The sequence below is a fragment of the Ambystoma mexicanum genome, chromosome 7q (assembly GCF_040938575.1).
Source record: "Ambystoma mexicanum isolate Mex_15411 chromosome 7q, UKY_AmexF1_1, whole genome shotgun sequence".
Classification (NCBI taxonomy): Eukaryota; Metazoa; Chordata; class Amphibia; order Caudata; family Ambystomatidae; genus Ambystoma; species Ambystoma mexicanum.
In genome coordinates, this window is record NC_090941.1 from 755605799 (window position 1) to 755633280 (window position 27482).

Here is a 27482-nt window from a genome sequence, read left to right on the forward strand (position 1 = left end):
CCAACACTTTTGTGGCCGCACTTTTACTTATTGCTTTTATTATTCAATTTGTTATTGTTGATCCCATGTACGCACTGCCCCCTCCGACTCCCCCCCCCTGCACTTTTCCCCTTGCCCCCCGCACTTTTCCACCTTTCCCTGAACTTGCATGATCTCAATGTCACCTGGCCTTTTAAGATCGTTGTCTCCATCTTCCCTCAGTTCCCCCTCCAAGTCATAAGTAAAAACGAGTCTAAATCAGCATGGACTTACATATGCAGTTTAAAGACTCTCTGCATCTCGCCACGCATTCCACCCCTTTGCAGGGACATACTCAGGCGAAGTATTACAATCTACCAGATTACGTAGACTAATAGGTTGCAGGTGAGGCACCCTCACATTGTACTAGTCCTCTGTGCGAACTGATTAGTGTTATGCTCTAGACTGTACTCCTTCAGCTAGTGTTTACCACATATTCATTGACTCTCTTGCGTCCTGCTCCAGGTGGCCCTTGTTAACTACCATGCATGCTGCCTGCTGCATGCTGAAGGTTTCACAATGAGCGTTAAGCTGATGTTTAAGAGTATCCTCCAATTTGAGGAGGTATGTGCATTAAGTTGATTTACACGAGTTATGATAAATTGCAAAGTATTGATCTTCTGATTATGTAAGTATTGTTTTTAATATCTGAATGTGGACAATACGGGTATTTATCATGGACGTTAGCACTTTGTTATTGTGGTTGATGACCAGCATAAAATAAGAAGACTGTTGCCCACTTGGGCTGAATCCTCGTAATATCAGTAGCACGAATGATTTGAAATTCGGGCACTGATATTATCATCAGATATGCCGTTCACCTACAATAAGGAATGTTGCCGCTGCGCATAAGGTTGGCTTATATATGTATGCAAGTGTGGGGACTCCAACCACGCAGGATTAGAATGTGATGATATTGTTAATCTGTATTAAATAGCCATTTGGTATTTGAGCCTGAAGTTATGGTATATACCTTATAAAAAACGAATATGGGTGATGTAAAGACATTGAAGCATTTGTATTTGACAAATCTTAAGATGTGTATCATGACTAATATACATACAGAGCTATAACGGCAAAAGCAGGTCAAAGATGGCCGCCGTTATGTTAACGAGATATAAGAACCCATGAAGGGTAGTCGCATGACCTCATAAAGTAAAGCACTCCGGTACGTTAATAAGTAGAAGAAGGCTCAGACAGTGTAGGTTGTAATACTTTGCATGTGGAAGTCCCTGCTAAGGGGGTGGAACGCGTTGTGTGAAGCAGAGAGTCTTTAAACTGCATATGTAAGTCCATGCTGATTTAGACTCATTCTTACTTATGACTTGATTTTATCTGATAGGGATTGGTGCAAAAGAATGTTGGATCGAGTGCTCCGTTACTATTTACTTGCTGCACAGCTTGTTTGGATAATTTAGACGGCTTTCCGCTTGCAAGTTGTTTGTTGGCATATATATATTCCGACATCTAGTGGAAGTCGCAGAGAATTGCATCTTGTTTTCAAAGTTTGAAAAGGGACAACTACTAGGGGTGACTGTAACACTATCCCTAATGTTGTGTACTGTACTCATGAGTCTTACATAGCTCTCAACCATTTGTGTCGTAAAGGCGGGTGAAATCACCCGATTTTGTTTTTGGCGGGTGAGACGCCCATAGGAATGAATGGGCGTGCAGGAGGCTTGGCGGGTGAGTCAGCCCTTTACAAGGCGGGTGACACCCGCCAAAAGCGTGAGTTGAGAGCTATGGTCTTAACACCTCGAAGGCCCTCTGATTGATTGGTCGGTTGCAGAAATGCAGAGCTTGTAGCTTGCTGTGTGGTTATATTGCTAAGTATCTCTATATTTCGATAATAATTATTGCGCCTTCGATGCTCTCTTTGGATGAAGACAGATTTCTGCCTGAAGACGACGGCAACTGAACTCTTGGCAACAGAAGGTGGTTCCTTCAGGCTTCGGCCATCGCAGTAAGAGTAGGGGTTTCTAACATTCTACCGATAATTAGAGTATGTCTTTTTTCATACTTTCCTCTACTTTTATTTGTCTGGCTGCCTGTTATGTTTCTGCTAAACATGTAAAGAACACTGTTTACTTTTTGACCTTCCTGTATCGGGAGAGTGCAATAATTGTCTTCCTCAAGTGTAATAACTGTCTTCCTTAGGTCCACAACAAACATAGTTGCAAGGCCTGTAAACTCTTTAAGTCTCAAACTCATAGACAGGCGCACTAAGTGGTGGGCGGGCTATGCCATGCAAGCTGAATCCCTTTCCGCCACTGGCGCAGTCGCTTCGGGCGTGGAAGACTATGGGAGCTGCGGCTCCAGGTCAGATACTGAAGACAACCTTGTGAAGTTGCATGTCCATCCCAAACCCCACTAGTCCTGCCGAGAGCATTGCTACGGAGGTGTCCTCTGGTGACAAGGGCACACTCTCTTTCTAAACACACATCCCATAGGCATTCTTTGTCAGCGTCAACGAAAAAGCCAGCGGCACCTACAGGTTTGTCGAAAACCTTTGCCGAAACCCAGAGAATGTCAACGCTCTCAGCCATCAACACTTTCATAACCGCATCAAGCGCATGGCTCTAATTCTGTCTCAAAACAGGGTGCCTCCCATAAATATGCAATGGCTGTTTCAGACACGTCGTAATGTACGTCGAAACTGCATTCTCATCCCAAATTATGGGAAAAACACAATAAAACACTGCAGCAAACTGTTGCACAACCTGTGGGCACTGGTGCCCAGCCTATTTCCCAACCTGTTGCCCAAGGCTTTGTCCAGGCTACTGATATTCTGTCTTAGTAGGCACAGGGCACAGTTCATCTAACTTGGATGAAAGTCTTCCCTCTTCCAGACATGCCTAGAACAGGGACCTGGACCAGGGAAAGATTTTAACAAGCTATGGACAGGACAGGATGTCTGAATTTATTTCTTTTTCAGAAAAGTATCCCATTAGGAAGAGGACTCTTCTCTTAGAAGAGGGTCCTTGGGTACTTAAGTCTCCTAGGCTTCAAGCCTCTCCTGTTCAGCCTGTAACTAATATTTCTGAAGACCCCAGTAATATTTTTCAGGATGATCAATATGATCAAGACGATTTGTATGATAAGTCTGACCAGGGGTACAATATCCATGATCCAGATGCATGGCTTCAGGAACCTACTGATCAGGGTCCATGGCAAGTTAGTCCTACACATGCTGACACTGAGACAGATATAGTGTTTGGGGACACTGATCCTTCTAATCATCCCGGAGATTCTTCCCCAATTCATGATGAACTGCTGTTTGCTAATATTCGTAAAAGGGCAGCAGAACACTTTAAAACATGCACAGAGGAAGCAGTGCCTGACCCTGACTTCGTAGAGGATATTTTATAGGAAAGGAAAGGAAACCAGTCCCCCAATCCATTCCCTTACTCAATTCTATTAAAAAGAGGATTGCTCCTTCTCTAGTCACGCCCTCATGTGCAGTTAATACACAGGTTGAGAACATGTCTGCACCCGCAGATCCACTATACATTCGGGGACATGCTGTCCCAGATTCATTAGCCACCACTACCAGGAAGTAGGCTGGAGTTCCTTTGTCCACTGCGGAAGCACCACCTGATAAAGAATACAAAAAAAGTTATGCCCCCACTAATAAAGGGTTACAGCTTCAGCAGCATAATCCACTTGTATTGCCAACAATACCACTTTGTTTGCAAGCTATAGTGATGTGCAATGGGGTTTGCTTCAAGCATGTTTAGACAGTGTTCCTGAAATTACTAAATCTCAACTACTATCCATAGTAAAATAGGGCAGACGAGTAACACAAACAATTATAAAGAATACGCTAGACTCTGCTGACAGAGCAGGCAGGTTTTAGCACAGGGCACCTTACTTAAATGCCATTCGTGGCTACATAACTCTGGTTATAAACCACAGACTTGAGGAACACTCATCAATAAACCTCTTGGAGACGGCTAAAAAAAGAGCACAAGACTCTTAAAACTCTGAACCAAATCTCTGAACAGTTTGTCGAGCGATATGTCTTCAACACTCGGTGATCCTTTCGGTCCCAGTCTTTCTCCAGACCTTCTTAATCAAGTTTTGCCTCTTCTAGCTACCCTTAGTGTTTGCCACAAGGATCTTGCGCCAAATACCATACCACGCAACAGCGAGGATTTTGCTTTGGCAAAGATAGTGGTAGGAGTGCGCCACTAGAGGCTCCCCTACCCCTGCCAACAAATGACTCACTAGTAAGGGTTCCCTCCCATGCATCTTTGGTAAGTCGAATAACATCATTTACCCACGCAAGGGAGGGACATACTTCAGATCAGTGGGTGTTAAGACTGTGGTCGAGGGGAATTCTGCCGAAAAGACCCCAATACCATCCCCCAAAGGCAAGATAGATGACACCAGATCATCATCTCATCCTGTAGTCAGAAGTGCAAAGCCAGCTTAACCCTTTAAGTGCCATGGGTATTTCTCCCCAGTGCCAGTGCCTTTTTTGGTGATTTTGGTATGTGGCCATTCAATGGCTTGTAACTTTTTTGTTACATGAGATATCTCGGCCAAATTTGGCTCCTTTTTTTCCCATATGTAGGCGGTCGTAACGCCACCCAGGAATCCTAGGTTGCTGTAGGGGGGGGAGAGAAAATAAGCAAAAAGGGCAAACATTTTGGGTTTTTTCAAAAAATGCCAATAAAATGATGTACAAAGAAGCCTTTGTTTTTTTCCTTGTAAGTGCTAGGAACAAATGGTTTGCTGTGCTGAGTTCCCCAATTTCCTGGCTTTCAAGAACAGGTTGAATTATTTTGATGCGGTTATCAACCTTTTTGTGAGAGGTAGGCGATTTTGGCCTTTTTTGCCAATTGGACATGCATGGACGGAATGGAAGAAAAGGGTAGGAAAGCCGAATTGTAGGACAAAGGCATATATTTCTGAAAAGTAGACAAAATTCCAAGTTTAGGAAGGGGTGATTTGTGTAGGTCAGGCAACAACTGGGTAGTGGAAACTGCCATATATTGGGGGAAAAGCGGGAAAATGACCGAAAAAAGTATTGGACATGGTTGGCTTGGTACGGCAATGGCTTCTATGAATTCTGAGAAAAGCAATGCTCCGCTACATTCCCCCGAATCTTGCAGTTAGGTGAGCGCACATTTTTTGTAGTGTTTTACAAAACAAGCAATACCACAAGCCAAACACTGAGCCATGGTACACAGGAGTTTTACGCTCACGGCCTGAACAGACGCACTTAGCATGTGTAAATCGGGAAAACCAATGTGGTGAGGAACGGCAAGCATACATTTTTTGAAAGAGCACGGGCAGACCTTTTCAAGGGTAGGTGACTTGTGCAGGTAACAAAAGTGTATGGTGGCTAAAGCAGCGAATAAATGTAGGTCACATTTGGGAAATGAAAGGGTTGTGCGACAAAGGGCACCAGCAAATGGGTCAAAACGTTATGAAAACCACACAAACACAACAAATGTTATACCTTCCCGCATTCCCACAGGTGTCCCGATGAAAACGGTACCTCACATGTGTGGGTTCACGTACCTGGGCGCCAAGGGGAAAGCCTAAAACACAACCCCAAGTCTGTTTTCACAGTGGAATTTCAGACTCTCTGCCGACCGGCACACCATACAGATATGGGCCTCTGGTGTCCAAGCCACCAAGGAAAACAGTGAACCCCATGCATTTCCGACAAGAGGACACCGGTGTGAATCCGCAGAGGTATGATTTGTGCAAATCGGCCCTAAATTTATTACCCAGACACCCCTGCAAAGTCTGAAATGTGGGGGAAAAAAACGCATTTTCCGCACATTTCACTCGGCTCGCCCATCGAAACACACCCCCAACAACACATGGCCTACCGTCCCGCGTTCCTACAGGTGTCCCGATGAAAACGGTACCTCACATGTGTGGGTGCACCTACCTGGGCGCCAAGGTGAAAGCCTAAAACACAAATAACCCCAAGTCTGTTTTCAGACCGGAATTTCAGACTCTGCCGACCGGCACACCATACAAATATGGGCCTCGGGTGTCCAAGCCACCAAGGAAAACAGGGAACCCCATGCATTTCCGAAAAGAGGATACCCGTGGGAATCCGCAGAGGTATGATTTGCACAAATCGCCCCAGAATGTATTACCCAGACACCCCCGCAAAGTCTTAAATGTGCCGAAAAAACCCACATTTTTCACTTTGTCGAGGGTTCTGGGTAATAAATCCTGGGCCGCTTCGCGCAAGTCAGACCTCTGTGCATTTCCACGGGTGTCCTCTTTTGGGAAATGCATGGGGTTCCCTGTTGCATACCACCAACAACACGTGGCCTACCTTCACGCGTCCCCACACGTGTCCCGATGAAAATGGTACATCACATGTGTGGGTGCACCTACCTGGGCGCAAAAGGAAAAGGGTAACCCACTGGTAACCCCAAGCCTTTCGCCACTGAACATTTTGTTCATGTGGGCAACCTACAGATTTGGGCCTAGGGTGTCGAAGCCTGCAAGGAAAACAGGGAACCCCATGCATTTCCCAAAAGAGGACACCCGTGGGAATCCACACATGGCCAAATTGGAGGGGCGGCCCATCTCCTGTAGCCCTCCCCAGGGGCAGATAAGGGGGGGGGGCTGTCCTGCATTCTGCCCTGGGCTCAGGCGTCCAGTCCTAGGAGCAGATATCTGGTCCCAGGGAGGGCTGCATGACATGGCACCCACTCCATTGCGGCTGGGGGGGGGGGGGAGAGTGGGTCAACGCCCCATCCCATTAGAAAATTCCCAGACCCTTTGGGGTGCCCCACAGCTCCCCTAAAATGTGTTTCACCATTTTCACTTTTTTCCTTTGGTAACCCAACTCCCCTTGGTGCAAGAGGCACATTGATATGCCATTCTAGCGCCGGGGTGCCCAAACCTTACTGCCCCACCAACTGAGGGCCTGTCCCACCATTTCTGGGGGCCCTCTCCCCCACCCCAAATGGAGAGGGGTGTACCTCACACAGCCGTTTGTAGGAGGCCCAGGAAGGCCTGCATGAGGTGCCCCCGCCACCCATTTGGGGTGCAGGGGGAGAAGGCCCCCAAAAATTGTGGGACAGGCCCCCCAGTGGGTGGGGCAGTAAGGTATGGGCACCCGGGGCCAGATTGGCACACCAATATGCCCCTCTGCGCCAAGGCAAGTTTCATAAAGAAAAAATGGAAAATAGTGGAACGCATTTTAGGGGGGCTGTGGGGCACCCCAAAGGGACGGGGAATTTTCTAATGGGACGGAGTAGTGAACCCCGTCTCCCCTACCCACAATGGAGTGGGTGCCATGTCATGCAGCCCTCCCTGGGACCAGATATCTGCTCCTAGGAAGGGACGCCTGAGCCCAGGGAGGAGTGCAGGACAGCCCCCCAACTTATCTGCCCCTGGGGAGGGCTACATGAGATGAGCCACCCCTCCAATTGGGGTGGGGGTGGAGAGGTGCACCCCCCTTCACATTAGAAAATTCCACGGCGATGTAGGAGGCCCCTCTGCCCGCGCTAAAGGGCAGCCTGCCATTTTGAATTATTTTCTTTGTTTACTATACCTTCCTTGGCAAAGAGGGGCACATAGGTGTGCCAATCTGGCGCCAGGGTGCCCAAACCTTACTGCCCCACCCACTGGGCGGCCTGTCCCCCCCCCCTTTCTCGGGGCCCTCTACCCCCCACCCCAAATGGATGGGGAGTGTACCTCACGCAGCCGTTTGTAGGAGGCCCAGGAAGGCCTGCATGAGGTGCCCCCGCCACCTATTTGGGGTGCAGGGGGAGAGGGCCACCAAAAATGATGGGACAGACCCCCCAGTGGGTGGGGCAGTAAGGTTTGGGCACCTCAGCGCCAGATTGGCACACCAATATGCCCTTCTGCGCCAAGGCAAGTTTTGTAAACAAAGAAAAAAATGAAAAAGGTACACTACACTTTAGGCCGGGCTGAAGGGCACCCTAAACTGCAGGGTAATTTTCTAATGTAATGGGGGGTGACCCTCTACCCCCCCACACCAAATGCAGGGGGGGGGATCTCATTCAGCCCTCCCTGGAGGCAGATGCCCCTTCCTAGGAGCAGATATCTGCCCCCAGGGAGGGCTACAAGGGGTGCCCCCATTTCCCTTGGGGTGAGGGGGAGAGGGCCACCCCCCTTTTCTGTAAAATATCTCTGGTGACTAGTGGCCCCCCTGCTCCCACCAAAAATTCCCTTTTTTTTTAAACATTTTTTAAAAATGTTATTTGCCCCCTTCCCCGGGGGCAGATGATCAGCCATCTGCCCCCAGGGTTGTACACATATGTGCCCTCATGCTTTGGGGGCTGGGGGGGCCCCACCTCCCCCACATTCAAAGACATCCCTGGTGTCTAGTGGCCATTGCTGCCCGCGCATCGAACGCCCTGCGCCTGATCTGCGGGCAGCAATGCTGTCATACAGGGTGTCTTTGGGATTTTTTGATCAGCCATCTGCCCCCGGGGGGTGTAAAGACCGGTAGGGGGTGTCTGTACTTCCGTTCTCTATATGGTAGAGGGGAGGCACAGCGGACCCCTGCCAAGATTCTCCATTACGGTAGCAATGGACGAGCAATCAAGGCCTAGCTTCTCAGGAGGTGATGCGGGCTGGTTCTTAAGTACAGTGTAGTCCCCGAACCCCCACAAAGGAATGTCCACACACTGTATTACTGAAAACACAGTCTTTATATAATTAATATTCAAAGGTATGTACACGATCACAATAACACACTTTGTACTTGGAAGTCAATAATGATAAATATATACACGTCTAGAGTGGTACCACTAATGTTATCAAATCTCATTAAAGTGCATCAACTGTACGGTTAAAATGTCACACAGATCAATAACGAGTAAACCAGCAATAGAGATAGGCAGGAACGTAAGATGGTTGAAACAATAGGCAGAATGCTGACCCCTACCAATAGGCACAGTTCTGAGTGGAGATCCCCCACCTGGGCAACCTGTAAGCAAAGATATATAGCACAAGCCCAGTCCATATAATGTTCGATAGTCTTACTTCTTCCTATTAAGGTTTTACCCCCCCCAATGTACCTGGTGGAGTAGAGTTCTCCGACGATGCACGGACCGATCCTTCTTGAGTGCCTCCCTTTCAGGCGGGAGCCACGGATCGTCGAGGGGTGTCGGGGAACTTGGCGTTCGGTGTCCGGGAATCGACGGCCCTTCTTGAGTGCCCTCCCTTTAAGGCAGGAGTCACGGGTCGTCGAACGTCCGACGGTGAACAGGGTGAACTATGGCAGGGAAGTGACCGCTTCGTTCCTAGCGGTGCTCGTCGACGACAGAGCGTTGGCGTCCTGCAAGGAAGAGGCGTGCAGGCCACCTCGATGACAATAGTTCTGGACTTCAAAGAGATGATGAAGAACTGTGGCCCAGCAAGGGCGTCGAGTCGTCGGCGTCTCTGCGGTCTGTAGGTGGCGGGAAACACACCGGTGGATACTCCTCGGCTCGTCGACGGTTGGGCCTTCTCCAGCGGGAGACAAGCGGGTGACGATGCAGACGAGAGCGTCCGATTATCAATGGAAGTTCTTAGGCAAACGGGAGCACGGCGGCTCCGGTCGGCGACGGCGGTCGTCGACAGTGGCGGACAACAGTCCGGGTGCTTCTCCTTAGAGTTCCTCAGCAGTCCTCGTGTCGGGTCGGCAGTCTGTCGTTGGTGTGTCTACCAGAGAGCGTTGGCAAAGATCAGCTGTGCACGATGGTCCCTCGTAGCTCGGGAAGAGGGCGCCTTAACAGGTCCTCTCTGGGTCAGTCCTTGGAGGCACAGCAGCTTTCAGATTGTGAAGGAGAGCAGCAGCAATTCTTCTCGTCCAGCAGGGCTTCAAGGTCAAGCATCAGTTAATCCAGTTACTCGTCGTAGTGGACTTCAGCTTCTGAACACGATTCCTAGCAGTGAGAGGTCCCCAGATATACTGTTGATCTCCCATTCATTCCGCGGGGCCACACCCAAGCATCCAATCTCGACTATGGGCACTCATGCAGGCAGGCAGCCAATCAGGCACACGAGGTATTCAGGCCATTCACTTCTCTCCAGACACTCACAACAAGTTGTGTATTGGGACAAGTACCGAGCCATTCAACACTCCAAGCTGCATTCATACCGGTTTCGGGCAGGGTTGTCTCGGTCATTGTGTCAACCACCAGATACTAGACACCCACAACACAAAATGCATATTCGTCACACACTCTATTCACCCAGGTCCCACCCACAGGAGGTACCCACAACAAACATCACCGGGAAGGCTCCAGCTAGTCTGACTGGGCCTTCACAACACCACCATATCTGGCACTTCCATCCAACCGCCAGTCAGGGGGAAGGGACAGAGTCAGGGTTTCCCAGGACTTTGGGAAAACAAGGTAATGGGTAATAGAAAGCAAGAGGCCACCGGGGCCATCTTGTTTTCCATCAGGAATCAACTGATTCCAATGGCAGGGCCGGGGTATCCCAAAATGGAGGATACTCTGCGCACCTGCCAAATTCAGCATGAAGCTACCACCAGCCCATACCCTGCTCTGTGGGCCACCCACAGGTGCCCAAAAACATACACTAGGGGCACAGGGTTGTACCCCCACCCATGGGTGCCATAAGGGTATCCCACGGGTCCGTTCACCAAACCAAAAGAAAGAGAGCTGCACCGCCAGGAGTCCCACATGAACTCCTGCGCGGAAAACACGACAGAACACACGATAAAAAGCAGTAAAGGTCAAGGATACGGAGGCCCTGTCCCTCCGATGCATTTCCAGCATCACAGGGGGCTCTAACCTGCAGGCCCCATCCTTTCGGGGGCCTGCACACTTCTTCCTGGTGGCCCTCCCTCCACCCCCAAATGGGTGGGGGCCACTTCATGTACTCCTGCCTGGGGGCAGAAATCTGCCCCCAGGGAGGGCTACAAGGGGTGGCCCCCCTTTCCACTTGGTGTGGGAGGGGGAGGGCCTCCACCCTTTCAGATGTGGCCAAAAGAAATCCTGTGTCCCCCCACCCCACCCCCCAACCAGTTTGATTTCATTTAAAAAAAAAAAATTATGCCCCCTCCCCTGGGGGCAGATGGTCTCCTATCTGCCCGCAGGGGTCTTTATATCTGTGCCCCCATGCTTTGGGGCCTGGGGGGGGGGCGAGGGCTGCTTAATGTAAGCAGCCCCCACCTCCCCCCCACATTCAAAGACATCCCTGGTGTCTAATGGGCATTGCTAGGCGCGGATTGAGCGCCCTGCGCCCGATCCGCACCCAGCAATGCTGTCACAAAGGGTATTGTTGGAAAGGGGAGGATTTCCCCTTTCCAACAATACCCACCTCGATTCCGACTTGAAATACAGCCGGAGATCGAGGGGGAGAAAGGTGAAGACTCGCCTTATATTTTCACTGCAGCAGCCCGAAATGGCTGCTGCAGTGAAAATTCCTTTCAGTTTCACGCCGGCGAGCATGACGCACGCCGATGTGAAACTGAAGGTAATCCAGCACCCTGGCAGTGAGGGGGGACCTCCCCCTCACATAGCCCAGGAGTTGGATTACAGATTTGCTCGGTCCCTGCGTTTCAGGGATCAAGCAAAGCAGAGTGCCAAAACAGACGAGCCGGCTCGTCGGTGGCAACCTGGAGCGGTTTCCACTGACGAGCCAGCTTGTCAGTGGCACTTAAGGGGTTAAAAAGGGAGCTATAGAACTCGTCCCAGCTCTAGAGGTAAACAAGGTTATTTATTCAATATACTTTCCTGTACCCAAAAAGGATCGGACTATGTGTCCTGTTTTAGATCTACACCCTACAAACAAGTATGTCAAGCTTCTAAATGTTAGGATGACAACTCTGCAGGATGTAGTTCCTCTTCTAAATCCAGGGGATTACATGGCAACCTTGGATATGAAAGATGCATACTTTCATACTTCAATGTTGCCAGCGCACAGGAAATGCCTAGTGAGTTTTTCCACATTGAACCCTATCAGTTCAAGGTTCTGCCCTTCCACATAGCTTCAGCAGCAACAGTGTTTACCAAGGTTCTAACAGTAGTAGTGGCACGCCTCTGCAGGCAGTCCATTATCTGGACGGCTGTCTAATAACAGGAAACCCACCTCAAGCATGTCTACAAAACACCCAAAAAACAATAGATCTTCTCTTTCAAATAGGATTCTTAATCAAAGAAAAGAAATAGTCTAGTTCCCAGCCAAGTAAAGCAATTTCTTGGGGCTCTTATTCAGACAGATGATGGATGACCTTGTCTTCCCCTCCAACGAGACGGTACAACACATGTTGTTTGAAATCCTTCAATATGTAGCCAGTCGCCAGCTAATCGTACAAAAGACTATGCGCCTTCTAGGAATGATGGCTTCCTGCATTTATCTAGTGCCACATGCTCCTATGTGCATGCACCCGATGCAACAGTGACTCTCGAGCCAATGTTCTCGGTCAAGTAGACAGTGGGACTAGTGGATCTAGTAGTTGTCTCGAAGCCCTTGTACTATCACTGAGGTGGTGGACGAGGGAAAACCTTTTGAAGGGGAAATCATTCATCACCCCTTCAGTGGAGCCCACTCTCACCATAGACTCATCCCTGTCAGGGTGGGGGTGGCACACTGTGAGGATTCAGCAATGAGTCGGTCACAAGGTTGTCATGTTGTGGCTAAAGACTTTTATTAAATTAAAATGGGTTGGGAAAATGCTCCTCTGACACTATTCTAAAGAGGAGTTTCCCTAAAGGATCTGTCTGTGCCAGGATGTCAATAACTGAAAAACCGTGCTTGTGTTCAAAACGTCCTATCCTGACCCCCGCATTCTAAACAAAATAATAAAAGGTGCAAGGAAAAGTCTTCAAGCTGACATTGCAAATAAAGTGTTCACAACTGAAAATAACAATAGCTCCAACAAAAATGTTCTCCAAGGTGAAATACCTTGGTTCCAGAGGGTGTTCCCCTTCCCCTGTATTGTTGAGTAGGATGGCAATTGTCTCTTTTATGAACAGTTCCTTTCTGTGTCTCCTTGAGTCACAACGTTCCTATTTAGGCAACAAGTTCAGTAATAGTCATTCTTTAACACAAGTTTTTTTTTAGAAAACCCTGTCCTCCTTCATTATTTCTGGTAGCTTTGCAAGTTGCCTGGTCTACTCCCCTACCAGGACTTCTCTTATGATTTTGCTGCCTGCTACACTCCAATGCCAGAACTTCTCATTCATTTCATTTGCCTGGTATCTTTAACCTCTGACATGTTTCAGTTGCCTGGTATCTTTAATTTTTCTAGGACTTCTTACGTGCTTCAATTGCCTGGTATCTTTCCTTTTGGCACGACTTGTATGTTTCACAGTTCCTCTGTATCACAAATTGTATGTCTTGTTCTTGGTTTGATATATATGTCTGCAGTAATGTTCGTTCAAACTTGGCCCCACACTGTGGTTTGATTCTGTATTTTGCCTTTTCTGCATTCCAACAGACTTCTTGTTGTTTTAGCAATTTTATCACATTCAAATTATTGGCGCGGTCGCTGAGTGCCCGAGGTCCACGTTGGCTTCGGGTTGACTCACCAGTTCCCTCCAGCGTCTCCGGTCTGGTTCATGCTTCTGTGGTGAAGCTCTTTCACTTGCTTCCCACATTTTAGTGCATAGTCTTCCTTCCGGCTTCCTTCACAGCTCTGAAGTCAAACCTCTGCTTCCCTTCAGGTCCCAGTATGGAGAACCCTTGCAGTTCCCAGCGTCTCCACAGCACTTCCTGTCCGTGCACTGTGTTTCTCCTTCGATCTCTGCAATCTGCTCTGCCCCGCCATATTGGTACGCGCTTCTCGTGTTACCAAGCCTCTGCATACAAGCCGATGTCTTCTCCTGCACCTTCACACACAGTAGTGCAGTTGCCATCTTTAAATGTCCCATGCACAGGTAATTTGGAAAAAAGAACTAGACTGCATGTTGTCCTTCCAGCTCTTGATACCTTGTACAAACTCACTCATCCTCCTCGGCTCAGTAATTGGGTGATTCTGTGAGTTGGAGCCCATAGGTGTCCTTGGACATATGTTGTTTATACAGTTCTTCTTAGTGGTTTTACAACAAAGGCACTTCAGAAGCATGGGAAAGGGGGAGATATTGCGTCTTGTCCAATGAAGTCATAACATCTCCTCGGTAGTCATTTCTTCCCATGTGATGCTCCCTCGTGTAGCCGCCCTCAGGATCAGGTAGTTGCCACCATTCCCTGGCCACATGGAAATAGATCCTCACCAGAGAATCCATGAGGATTCCACTGTATTTAACACAGTACATGGATGTCTTACACCTTTCCTTTATTTTCTGTACTCACTCGCGCATTCTCTTCAGGCTCCTTCATTGCAGAAACAAACAATTAGAGGTACTTTGACACATGAAGACTCATGGGTACAGTGCACGCAACATTAGGGATAGTGTTACAGTCACGGCTAGTCGATGTCCCTTTTCGAACTTCGAAACAAGATGCAATTCTGTGCGACTTCCACTAGATGTCGAACTATATGCACATCATGTGAATCTAAGCAGATACAAGCATCAGTAATACGATTACCGTAAGTAATGTATGATATATATCTGGAGCTTGTGGATCTGCTTAGATCCCATGCTCTGCATAGTCAGACATCTAGTGGTAGTTGCAGAGTATTAAAAGATTTGTTTTTGAAACTCAAAAACGGACGTTGACTGGGAATGTTGGTAATATTATCACTAGTGTGACTTGTACTGTACCCATGGTCCTTCATGTGTTTAAGTCCCTCCGATTATTTCTTTCCGCCATCGTGGTCGGTCGCAAGTTGCAGAGTTCCTTTCCAGGCTGATGCCTTTGATTAGTTGAAAGTTTACTAGTAGACTTTTTTTCTTTCCTTATTGTCAACTTTTGCCGCATGGCCAACAGACTGCTCGACTGACAACTTCATTGTCGACTACTTGACTGAATTGACGATCAGACGCTGCCTACACGGGCCTCTTAGGGCTTCGGCCCTTACAGTAGGTGTATAGGGGGGAGGTTCTTCATACATCCCCTTTCCCTTTTTCTCACCAAACTGCCCTTTTAATAAATAATGGACAAAAACGCCCTTTTAATTTTGCCCTACCTGCCATCGAAAATACCCATGGAAGGACATGCACCGAGTGTGCAATTATTGTCTCCCTAGGGATCATCCCGAAATACTTTGCAAGTCCTGCAAACCTATTCGACATAAGACCCTAAAAGATTGACGCACCAAACGTGGGGCTGCTCACGCAATGCATGCCAAGGCCTCCATCGACGTGATGGGGGACTCCAGCGAGGGCCATATCGGGGTCCTTACTAATGCCAATAAGCAGGCCAGCGACTCTGAGGCAGATATGACACCCAGTGGCCATAGCACACACAAGTCCAAGAACACAAAGCACACACCCTCTGCTTACCCCTCCATTCCGGCAAACTACCGCTCTATCTCCATCACTCCTTTCTTGGGCAAACTCCTGGAGAAACTGGCTATCTCTCAGCTGAACCTCCACACTGAATCTACTGGTTCCTTCCATGACCATCAATCTGGTTTTAGAGCATCCAGAGGGGCAGACACTGCTCTTATGAACACGCGTGAACACCTGCTCTCAAATCTTCACACAAACACCCCCTATATCCTCATTCTCCTTGGCCTCTCCTCTGCCTTCGACACAGTAAACCACAACATCCTGATTGCACGTCAGTGACACCCTGGGAATCACAGGTCAGGCTCTGGCGTGGGTAATCTCCTTCCTCTCCGACCGTCCATCCCAGGTGGAACTCTGAGCCTTTCACTCGACTATCACTTTCTCAACCTGTGGCGTTCCCCAGCGATCTAACCTATCCTCCTGGTTCTTCAACGTCTAAATGGCTGCCCTGGCACGTGATATTGCCACTTTCACCTCTAACTTCCAGTGCTACGCGGATGACGCGCAAACCCTCAACCGCCTCCTCTTCCTCGCTTATATCTGACTGTCTATCTGCTATTCATTCTTGGTGTGCTGCAAACAACCTCTGCCTCAACGCCACTAAGACTGATATCGTTCAGCTTGGGAACCCTGCTCCCGCTTTCCCACTTTTCGCTCTGGCCGGCCTTCCTTAGCCCTGCGCTGGCACCCACCTACGAAGCAAGAAACCTTGGGGTCATCTTTGACTCCACACTCTTTCTTCTCTCACATTTATGACATCTCAAAAAAGTCCAACTATCAGCTTCACCTCCTCAGAGGTACTCTACCTTTTCTCACTTTCCCAAGAGCTCTGGTTCTCTCCAGGCTGGATTATTGCAACAGCCTCTTCCTCAACCTCCCTTCTGCCCTGCGCCCTCTGCGAAAACAGAACTGCAGGACTTATCCTTGGCCTCGAAGCCCTGGCACCGCATCTCTCCAGCGCTGAAATCCCTTCACTGGCTCCCTGTGGCTGCAAAGATCAAATTCAAGACCCTTTGCATTGTTCACAAGGCTTTATGGGGCCTGGGACCTACCTGCACCAGCTGCTGCCTACCTATATACTGTACTTCACGAGCCCTCTGCTCATCTACCTCCAACCTTCTGCGAGTGAGCCGGTTCTCCAAGCAGAGATTTAGAGGGAGATCCTTATCCTCAGCAGGTGCCTCTCTATGGAATATCCTCCCTCTGTCTTGAGCCGGATCTCCTTAAGTTCTGGAAACTCCTCAAGACTTTCCTCTTCTCCTCTCCCTTCTCTCTCCCTCTAACCTGCTAACCCAGTTCTCTGTTTTTCCCCTCTCTCCCTCCTCTTCTTTACAGCATGTTGACTGGCCGCTGGGTGTACCTCAGAGTCTCATTGGTCTGCGGCACCCCCTCGAGTCCTCTCACACTTGCTTCAGGGCCCTACACCCATCCACACTCCATGCACTTGACAAATCAATCCAAGAGATTGGCTCTCTCTGCACTTACCCAGTCTCAACCGACCGGGTGCACGTTCCGCCCCCGCAAGCCCCCCGCGACCCTCTTGCACTTGCACGATCCGTACGCACCACGCCTGAAGATAGTCTGGTTTTCCTTGTTTTCACCCCTAAATTGCACTGTTAAACTGCAGAATCACCATCAGGCCTATTTGCTGTCTCCCAAACTGTTAAATGAATTTTCACTCACTTCTCCAGCATGGGGTCTGGCATGGATTCACATGCTCATGAATATTCCCCGTCGTCAGGCTGGGAATCCTTGGTAAAGAAAAAATCAGTTTCAGTTTAGTTTCTGAACTGTCTTTCTACCAATAACCAATCACTGGTCTCTGGGTCATACTGCCCCCAGCCAATGACTGCCCTCTAGCTAAGCCCGTCCTCTGGCAGCCATCTTCAGATTTTTACCGCATGTTCAAGTGTTGGGAGTCCTCGTGCTGTAGCTCTCGAGCTTTTACTGTGTTTTGCGAAGTGTTTACTCTTATTTTTTCGGTCGAACGAGCTTCAAGCTCCACCGATTCTACTTCCGATCAACGGGGACCCGTTTTGGATTTCTCTACGTCCCTCAATGGCGAATTTTTGTCGAGTTTTCACTTCTTGGAGGATTCCGGAAGATCTTTGAGGCCTACCCCGCATGGACATAGCCCAGGACAAAGGAAACACGACGCCTGGATCCAAGCTGTTCGGGAGCTGCCATGGATGCCGATTATAGAACGTCTTCAAGGAAGTTGAGCACTCTCTGTGCCTCTACTGCCTTCACGACAAATCGCACGTGGAGAAGGACTGCATTTTATAAGAATATGTCCGAACGGACAATGAAGGATCGTCGTACGCTACTCACCAACTGGCTGGAGAGGAAGAGCCCAGCAGCAGGTAAGAAGAGGAAGAAGTCTTCTAAGACCTTTGAGGGCGCTCCGGCGATGGGGGCCCGACAAAAGGCAAAGCGCTGCGGGTCCGCGGGCACCAGGAGCGCCGATGGTTCGGGCTCCTTGGCTGCCAGGCAGGGCGCAATGTCACTGACGCCATCAACCACGAGCCAACGCTCTGGCTCGGTGAAGAGGAAGTCAGAGAACCCGGGTAAGCTTCGGGAGAAGCCCCGGTCGATCCCGACAGCGGCAGCCGAGGGGGAGCAAGGCGGCGACCCCCCCCCCCAAGATGAAGGCCTCAGGCGCGCCCAAAGTCGCGAAGGCCCTGATTCACCCTGCTAAGGCCTCGATCGAAGGAGTCGTGGCGGCCCTGGCGAAGCCTGTGGAGGCTATCCCAGTGGAGACTACTTCCGGGGCTAGAGTTTCCCTGCCACCCCGGAGGGAATCCTCTTTTCAGCCTATCGATAAGACCCCCTTGAAAAAACGGGTGGAGAAAGAGGGGGGGCACGGTAGCCATAACGGACAGAGATACCACCTCTGAAGATGAGCTGGCTGGCGTTGCAAAGATCCTGGACAAGAAGTTCGAAGAAGTCTGTTCCTACGGGAGGGATCCCGACGAGGCGGATGTGGAAAGCGACGGTGGAGCCGACGAGGAGTCGCGGACCGTGGAGGAGACGGAGGACCCTACTCCCCAGCTGTTGCTCCCGTCGCAACCTATGCCACAGGACAACTCAGGAGCAATCTTGATGGCTATCCAGGCCCTGTGTACGGAGATAAGGACAAGGTTGCCCTTACCCCCGGCGGACGATCCAGCGGCGCCTGGACCGTCGGGAAGCCCGCCGAACAAGCAGAGGCAAATCCATCCTTCCCCTCATTTCCAGCCTTCACCTCCTTCCCCTCGTGCGAGGGATGAGACGGGAACGGAGACGACGGGGACCTCACATCACCTCATGCCCAGGCCTCCCTCCCCCCGACGAAATTGGCACCTTTCACGACATGATTGCCAGGGCTTCGGAGCTCTTCCACATTTGTCTTGAAGAACAGAAGGACGGTTTCCTCTACCAGCGACAGGAGGCCAAGAGGAAGACCATCCTCTCAGTACCGTTACTAGACGACATCTGGGACGAAGGACTGTCGCTACTCAAGAACCCGTCCCCGGCTCCTGCGAAGAGGGACCAGAATGAGAAGTTCTGGGTCCCAGATTCTGCCCAATGTGCTTTAGAGCTCAGCCGTCTCTGGATTCGGTGGTCTCCGCAGCGGGCAAGAAGAAATTGGCAGGGGCGACGGGGGATGAACTTCCACTTCCCCACCGGACGGCGAGGGGAAGAAGCTGGATGCCATGGGGCAACGAGTCATCTCGTCGGTGACGACGACCATCAAATCGTGGTGGCGCGCTTCGACAGGGAGCTGTGGTTCAAGATCGCTCCCCTCCTGGACTTCCTCCCTGCAGGATTTCAAGGGCTTCCGCCCTCTTGTCTGGAAGGCGAGGTGGCTTCGGACCACGTCATCACAGTGGCCACAGACATCGCCGACACCGGTTTTCGCCAGATGGGCAACAGCGTTTGCCTTCGCCGGCACGATTGGCTCAAGGCCACCGATTTCTGTCAGGACATGCAGACCAGGGTGCTGGACATGCCCTTCGACGGGAACACCCTGTTTGGCAAGGCAGTGGACGAGTCACTGCAGGCCATCGAGGCAGACACCGAGATGGCCCGGGCCTTGGGTTCTCTCCATCAATGACCGCTGCCCTCTCGGACCCCCGGTGGCAAGTCTCAAGGTGCCTCCAACGGATTTAGTGGTGGTTCCTCGTCGTATCGCCAAGTGGCCCATTCTTCGTCACAAGAGGCCTACAGAGGCTGCACCAAGGCCGGAAGACATCATCATCGCCAAGGAGGCCAAGGCTCCAAGGCCTTGACAAAGCAGGCTTGAACCGGCTGCAGCGTCGGGTCCCCACCCAACCACCCCGGTGGGAGGCCGGCTGGCGAAATTCATCAGCGTGTGGGAGTCCATCTCTACTGACGGTTGGGTGCTGGACGCGCTGCTCCACGGACACACTCTGGAATTCCAAAGAAAGTGTCCCCGTCTACCACCTGTGGCCAGGAAGGAAAACCCATGTGCCAAAGCTACTTCTGGAGGTACGAGCAATGCTGAAAAAGGGCGCGATAGAACTCCTCCCGAAGAGGCTCCGGGGCTCCGGAGTGTACTTGCGGTACTTCCTCGACCGAAAGAAGACCGTCGGTTGGCGACCCATCCTGGACCTTCGTCGTCTAAACAAATACAGCAAGTCCCAGAAATTCCAGATGGTCACCCTTCAAACCGTCCTGGGACAGCTAGAGGAAGGCGACTTCCTGTCGTCGCTGGACTTGGAGGATGCCTACTTCCACATCCCCATACTCCAAGGACATCGAAAGGTCCTACGATTCGTGGTGCAAGGACGACACTATCAGGTCAAGGCCCTTCCCTTCGGATTGAAGTCGGCGGCCAGGGTCTTCACCAAGTGCCTGGCACTGGTGGCGGTGTGGCTGCGCCTACAGGGGATCCACGTTTACCCCTACCTGGACGACTGGCTCATCCGAGCAAAGTCAAAGGAACTCGCCCTCGATTCCACAGCGAAGATCGTCCAACTGCTCACGGATCTGGGATTCTCGATCAACTTTGCGAAATCCCACTTGGTACCGTCGCAAGACGCTCTGTTCCTGGGAGCCAGGCTCGACACAGTGGCGCGATTGGCTTCGCTGTCGTAGGAAAGGACGAAGGCCATCCTGGGCAAGGTACAATGGCTGTTGACCATGGACATTGCCAGGGTGAGGTCCATCAAGTCCCTACTTGGCATGATGTCATTGTGCATCTACCTTGTGCGCCTTTGCAGGTTGCGATTGCAACCAGTGCAGGAGTTCCTCGACGCCCGTTGGATGCAAGCAGCAGGCAGTTTCGAAGACAGGATCTCCCTCAACAAGACTTTCTGCCAAGCAATCCGGTGGTGGGGCAACCGCGCACATCTAGCGGCAGGTATGGACTTCCAGACCCCGACACATCAGGAGACGGTGACGACGGACGCCTCCCTGGAAGGATGGGGAGCGCACACCGGAAATCTCCACGCAAGAGGCCTTTGGCTCCCGGAGGAGAGGTCGCTACACATCAACGTCCTGGAGCTCTGAGCCATGTTCTGTGCCTTGAGGTGGTTCCTCCCACCCCTCAAGGGCGAGGTGGTGAGGGTCTTCACTGACACCACCACGATGTTCTACATCCGGAAGCAAGGGAGCACCAGATCACCAGCTTTATCCAAGCAAGCGCAGGATCTGTGGCACTAGGCCGTTGCCCAGGGGATGTTCTTGGTACCCTTCCACATGGCAGGAGTAAAAAACACAGTTGCCGACTCTCTCAGCAGGGAGCTGCGCTCGTGCCACGAGTGGGAACTCCGGCAGGAGCAAGTGGATTTGCTGTTTCAACGATGGGGCATCCCCAGATCTGTTCACGACTGCGATGAACACAAAGTGCCGGAGGTTCACCAGCAGGTTTCCCTAGCCGGGGAGCATGGGCAATGCCTTCTCATTCCGCTGGGATGGCCTGTTCCTGTATGCATTCCCTCCGTTGTCATTGCTGCTGCGACTCATCAGTCAACTCAGACGGTCCCGGTGCAGGATGATCCTCGTCGCACTGGCGTGGCCGAGGCAGATCTGGTTCCCAGACCTTCTTGACATGTCAGCGTCCCCCCAGGTCAAACTACTGACGGATCTTCTTGCCAGGGAAGGAGGCGCCATGCTCCACCACAACCCAGGATCGCTGAACCTGCAGGCCTGGCTCCTACAGCACTAGAGCTCGGAGGGTACGATTTCCCGGCAGACTGCAAGGAGGTGCTTGCAAAGGCCAGGGCATCCTTAACTCTCAAGTGCTATGGACACAAATGGAAGAGGTTCTCTGTCTGGTGCCGTGCACAGAGGATTAACCCTCTGCGGATTACGGCCCCTCAAGTGCTGCCGTACTTGCTGTCGCCAGCCAAGGAGGGGCTGGTGCATACAGCTATCGAAATTCATCTGGCGGCTATCTCCCGCTACACCAGAACTTCGGGGCGGTCGCACCGCCTGGTGAAGGAGTTCATGAAAGGACTGTTCCGATCGTTCCCGCCGGTGAAGGCCCCGGCCCCGGTGTGGGAGCTTAATGTAGTGCTGACCAGGCTCATGGGGCCACCATTCGAGCCTTTGCATTCGGTGGCGCTGAAGTTCCTATTGTGGAAGACTGCGTTTCTTGTGGCCATCACCTCCACACGACCAGTGGGAGAGATCCAGGGCCTCTCCTGTAAGTCTCCGTATCTGACATTCCACGAGACGAGGGTAGTGCTAAGGACGCACCCCTCCTTCATGCCCAAGGTGCTCGTGGTCTTCCATCTCAACAAGCCCTTGGTGTTACCTGTTTTCTTCCCGTCGCCTTCATCGCCGGCTGAGAAGACTTTGTACTCGCTGAATGTGGCTAGAGCGCTGAAGTTCTACGCGGACCACACGAACAGTTTTCGGAAGACTTCACAGCTGTTTTTGAACTTTGGCGCTGTGAACCAGGGGATGGCCCTCCCCAAGGCTTCCATTTCAAGGTGGCTCTCCGGCTACATCATGCACTGTCACCGGTTGGCAAGCTGATCGTTGCCCGGCCGTCCGAGAGCTCATTCGACCAGAGCGAACGCTGGTACTACGGCGTTCCTGTCTGCTGTGCCCCTGCTGGACATCTGCAGGGCTGCTATGGGGAAGCCGACTCACACCTTCACAAATTTCTACTGCGTCGACCGGGATTCCAGGGAGGAGTCCAGAGTCGGCCAAGCAGTGCTGCGCAACCTGTTCGCCTGAAGGCGAGCCTGGTGAGGAGGTAAGAGATGCTTAATGTTGAGTTGTTGAAATGCTTAATGTTGAGGCTTGCCACCTCCCGTGGTTGTGCATGTGTGGGTACTGCTATGCATTCTTGTATTCATGAGCATGTGAATCCATGCCAAATACCATGCTGGAGAAGGAGCAAGTTACTTACCTGTAACTGTTGTTCTCCAGCATAGGTCTCACATGGATTTACATGCAAACCCTCCCGCCTACCCCTCTGCGGCTCTTCTCTTGGTCCTACTGCCACTTTACGTGCTACCAAATCTGAAGAGGGCAGTCATTGTCTGGGGGCAGTATGACCCAGAGACCAGTGATTGGTAATTATTAGAAAGACATTTCAGAAACTGATTCTTTCTTTACCAGGGATTCCCAGCCTGACGACGGGGAATATTCATGAACATGTGAAATCATGCCAGACCCATGCTGGAGAACAACAATTACAGGTAAGTAACTTGTTCCTTACTCAACATGCCAGTAGAACTAATCGTACTATTCGGCAAAGCGGTAGACTCGCTGAAATTAGCCAAAGAGGAACATGATATCCTCAAAACCCTTGGGCAACTGAACACAACCTGGCCTAAGGGACGGGAACAAGTTTTGCTGTTTTCACGGCCAAAGTTCCCAATGATGGTCCGGATACGGTCAGAATCAGAATACATCATGGAACAACCAGGGTCAAGCGTCCTAGGGTTATCCAAGAGGCCAACGCAGATCCCGATGCCAGGGGAGATCCTCCATATCTAGAGGTGGAGGAATGCCTCCCAAACAATGAGCGCCCGCTACAGGTCCCCTCCCATGCCTCCCCGGTAGGGGGACGGATTTCACTCTTTACCCACACATGGGTGTGAAGAACCACAGACAAGTGAGTGTTATTTACAGTAGCAGGAGGTTATTGTGTGGAGCTCCTAGAAAAACCATCGAACCACCCCCGAGCCAAAGAAAGACCACAAAGGAAGAACAAATCATCCTGGTAGAAGATGTCAACACTCTGCTCCTCAAGGACACCACGTAGAGATTGTACCGTCCAATGAGGTAAACAAGGGTGTTTATTGAACATACTTCCTTATGCCAAAGGAAGATCTAACAATGCTCCCAGTATTAGACTTACGCCCTGCAAACACTTATGTAAATCCACAAAAGTTCTGCATGACAACGCTACAAGAGGTAATCCCCCTGCTAAAACGGGGGGATTACATGGCAACATTGGATATGAAAGAGACCTATTTTCATATTTCAATGCTCCCTGCGCACAGAAAACTCTTGCAGTTCAAAGTAGCGAACCAGCACTAACAATTCAATGTGCTACCCTTCAAATAAAAGAAAGAAAACTCATGATCTTAAGCATTGTGAAAAGAAAAATGACGTCTTTATTGTCTCTAGTGTGCGGGCAAACTCACGTTGCGAAGATCCAGTTTTGCAGACATTTTTAACAGGAATTCTGATAATGCGACTATGATGTTAGGCTTCTCTCCCTCTATTAGAATAGTCCACCACTTGTTTTCTGTAGATGCCCCATATTTATCTGTGACACTTCCCATTTCACAGAGTCTTTCTGTTGTTGGCGCCGGGCAGTTCATTACTAAGTGTTTAATTTGAGCCATGGATTTTTTCCTGACTAAGACTGCATACAGGAATTGTCGCTTGTCCGCTTAGGTTTGTCTTGGCCATTTTGGGCTGAAAGACGTTGAGATGCTATCTCATGTATTGATGTCTCAGGAAACAGTTGGAAAAGATTTGTATGTACTAGGGAGTTTATCCAACTTTCTCTCGGCAAACCAAAAGTCCTCTTGATTTTTATAATTATAAATTTCCTCAAGTGTGGTGATCCAGTCTTTACAGTACTGCTTCTTTTTTAGCCCGCCCGGGTTTTGGATCAGTGATTCCTCGGTTTCATTCAGATCTTCTATTGGCTTCTGGCATATGTCTCTCCACTCTTTGAGGATGATTTCTTTAGGATCTATCATTTGTTGTTTTAAAGTTTTGAAACCTCCCCTTGTGGTTGTTTCCAAACATTTCCGATAAAAGGATATCGAATTCCACCTAGCGATGGCCTTTAGAGATGGTAGCGTGAATTCTCTTCTGATAATCTGTATCGGGGTACTTCTTGGTAATACCAATACTGACTTCCAGAAGATCCCCTCCATTGAGGACCACGAATCTTCAGGCAGCATAAGTGATGTTTCGGCGCCATAAACCAAGATTGGCACCACTTCAGCTCTGTAAAATGATATTAAAGGGATTGCCGAAAATTGACAGAATCTTTTTAACAGGATTTTCCCTTGTGCTTCCAGGTTTTTTGCTTTGCTGCGCAGCTATGCGGGGTGCTTCGCATTTACTAGTATTGATGTTCACCCCTAGATAGGTAAATTCTGTTATCACACTAATTGGTTGACCTTTAGAAAACCACTCAGGTCTTTTACTACCGCTACGTCGATTGTGGTCACCGAAAACCATTACCCTAGACTTTGCTGGGTTGATTAGATCATTTGCTTCCAGGTAAATTTCCAAAGCAGCGATCTGGTGCTGCAGACCAATAGGCGTCTGATCGATGATCACGATATCGTCGGTGTAAAGGAATCTGCTAATGTTGACATTTGCAAGCTACGGATCAGATAAGAACAAGTTAAAAAAACTCTGGTGCTAGTGGGCATCCTTGTTTTAAACCCACATTCGGAATTATTGCGTTAGAGAGCTGGCCCTCTTGATCTAGTTTGACTCTGATAGCGGTTCCTTGGTGTAAATCTTTGATGTTCTCTGGTAGCTGCCAGGTGCACTCCCATTGCTGCAGTTTTGCCCATAGTTTTCTTCTTCGTATGGAGTCGAAAGCTTTCGACAGATCGATGAATGCCATATAGATCTTGCCACCCATCTTCATTTCGGCTTTTGCTTTTAGTAAATTAATTATAAAGATGTTGTATCCTCTTCCGATGCCTTTTACGAAGCCTGATTGCCAAGGGTTGTGGTGGCAGTTCTTGGTGCTCCATCTGCAAAGTTCTTTCAAGATGATGGAACCAAAGATTTTGCCCGCTATGTCCAGGAGCGTGGTTGGACGGTAGTTGTCCGGATTTGATCTTAAACCTTTTTTAAAGATTGGGACAACTACTGCCGGTTTCCATGAGGCCAGGATCTTCGAGGATTGTAAAATGCCCTTAAATAGATGGTGTAAAGAGTTTGTCCATAACTCAGGATTTTTTTTCAGGGAACGTTGGCCCGTCAGGCCCAGGTGCTCTTGAATTTTTTAATTTCCTTATAATAGCTTCGATCGATGCAGTTTTTATGTCGAGTAAATAGGCTTGGACAAACTTCTTAATGGCTGCTTTAATTGAGGTGTTTCTTCTTCCAACTCAATGTGCATTTTCTCGTAATACGTCTGCCAGCTCTCTGCAGAGATCGAGTTTGACACCAACGCCACCTGAGGGGCATCCAGGGCGTTTGTCGACCAAATTTCGGCTGTGTTTGTTTTAATGTGATGTAACATTCTTTGGGCATCTTGGTTCAGGATAGTCTTCTTATGGCACTTCAACCAATTATGGTATTTTTGTTTTAGTTTATGAATTTTGGTTTATCCTTGCACAGACTTCTGTATGTCTGCCTATTGCTTTCTTAAGGGCTCTTTTTTTTTATACAATATGCTGGTCAGAAACGTGCCAATGGCTAATTTTAGCTTGGCCATTGGTCCCACTTTCGGTCACCATAAACTGTTGTAGTATAGGGACGTAATTTATTTGCTTGGTGCCCTCATCTTCCTGTGTGGACTCTATTTCTCTCACCAGCTTCTCAGTCAGACGCATTGTTTTTTGCTCGGTTTTTCAATCTTGTGTGACTCAGATTTATAGTCCATTTATGGTCATAGGACAGTTTGTGGGTGTTCTTATTATGACGAACCAGTTTTAGTTGGTTGCGATCGCTCTTTTCTGTAGTAACAATTTCCTGATTTTTTAGGATTCCACTTCTATTTGAGGAGATGCATATGTAGTCGAGTATTTGATTGCTTACTGCTCCCTCAAAGTGGGCTTACCTGGGATGTCGCCTTTTGTTATACTGTACTCTTATAGGTGCACTGCCGTGTTTGGAATTAAACCTTTGGAACGATTAGGCTTCCCATGCCCTGAAGATGGATTGCTCGCCAATCCGAAACACGTTGGCTGTATAACAACATATAGTGAAGTTTATTCAGATATATCTACGAAAGGAAGTTATTTGATGCTAAAATTGTTTATAAGTGGCTCAAAAAATGTAAATCTTTATTATGTGGAACTGAAGTAAGCTGCCACAGAGTCACCACATTGATGAATCACGTGAAGCACAGGATTGCTTGAAATTAACTGTCTGTAAATAAGAGCCCTATGAGTTAATAGGGGCTTGGTGAGAAGGGTATTTATATTTTTTGTGAAAAATGTCATTATAGTATGGTTATTAAATTACATTTGTTTTTGAATTGGAAATTCTTAGTTGAATTATGTTCCACTAATTATTATGTAAACTTTGAAAATACTTTTTGTACATATGTAAAGTGGGCACTTTGATTTATAGCTAAGTTCCCAATAAATACATTGTTATACCGACCTTGGGTTCGGAGGAACCCTTTTGGAGTGCATCTTTGGGGTTACTATACAGTGACGTATGGTTGTGTTTTGCTCTGTTTTTTTCTGTCCCGAGTGGCCTCGTGACATTTACCCTCTTGCACCTGAAATTGTTTTTATTGATTTAAATTACCATTCAATGTTGTACAATTAAAGTGTTTTTTGAACCATTGAAGTAGCAGTGCCTCCCCTCCCTCTCTTTCTCATTCCCTGTTACGATTCATGGCCACAAACTGGGGAGAGCACGCCCTAAATAAAAAATCACGATAAAACGTATCAAATATTCCCATTTGAATAAAGG

At 49.3% G+C, this 27482-nt stretch overlaps 1 protein-coding gene across 3 annotated transcripts in view; it reads left to right on the forward strand.

The window, feature by feature from the left end:
• Positions 1-27482, forward strand: part of SLC35F2 (solute carrier family 35 member F2) — a 1151438-nt gene that overhangs the window by 936028 nt on the left and 187928 nt on the right. The gene's annotated exons all lie outside the window — the stretch shown is intronic.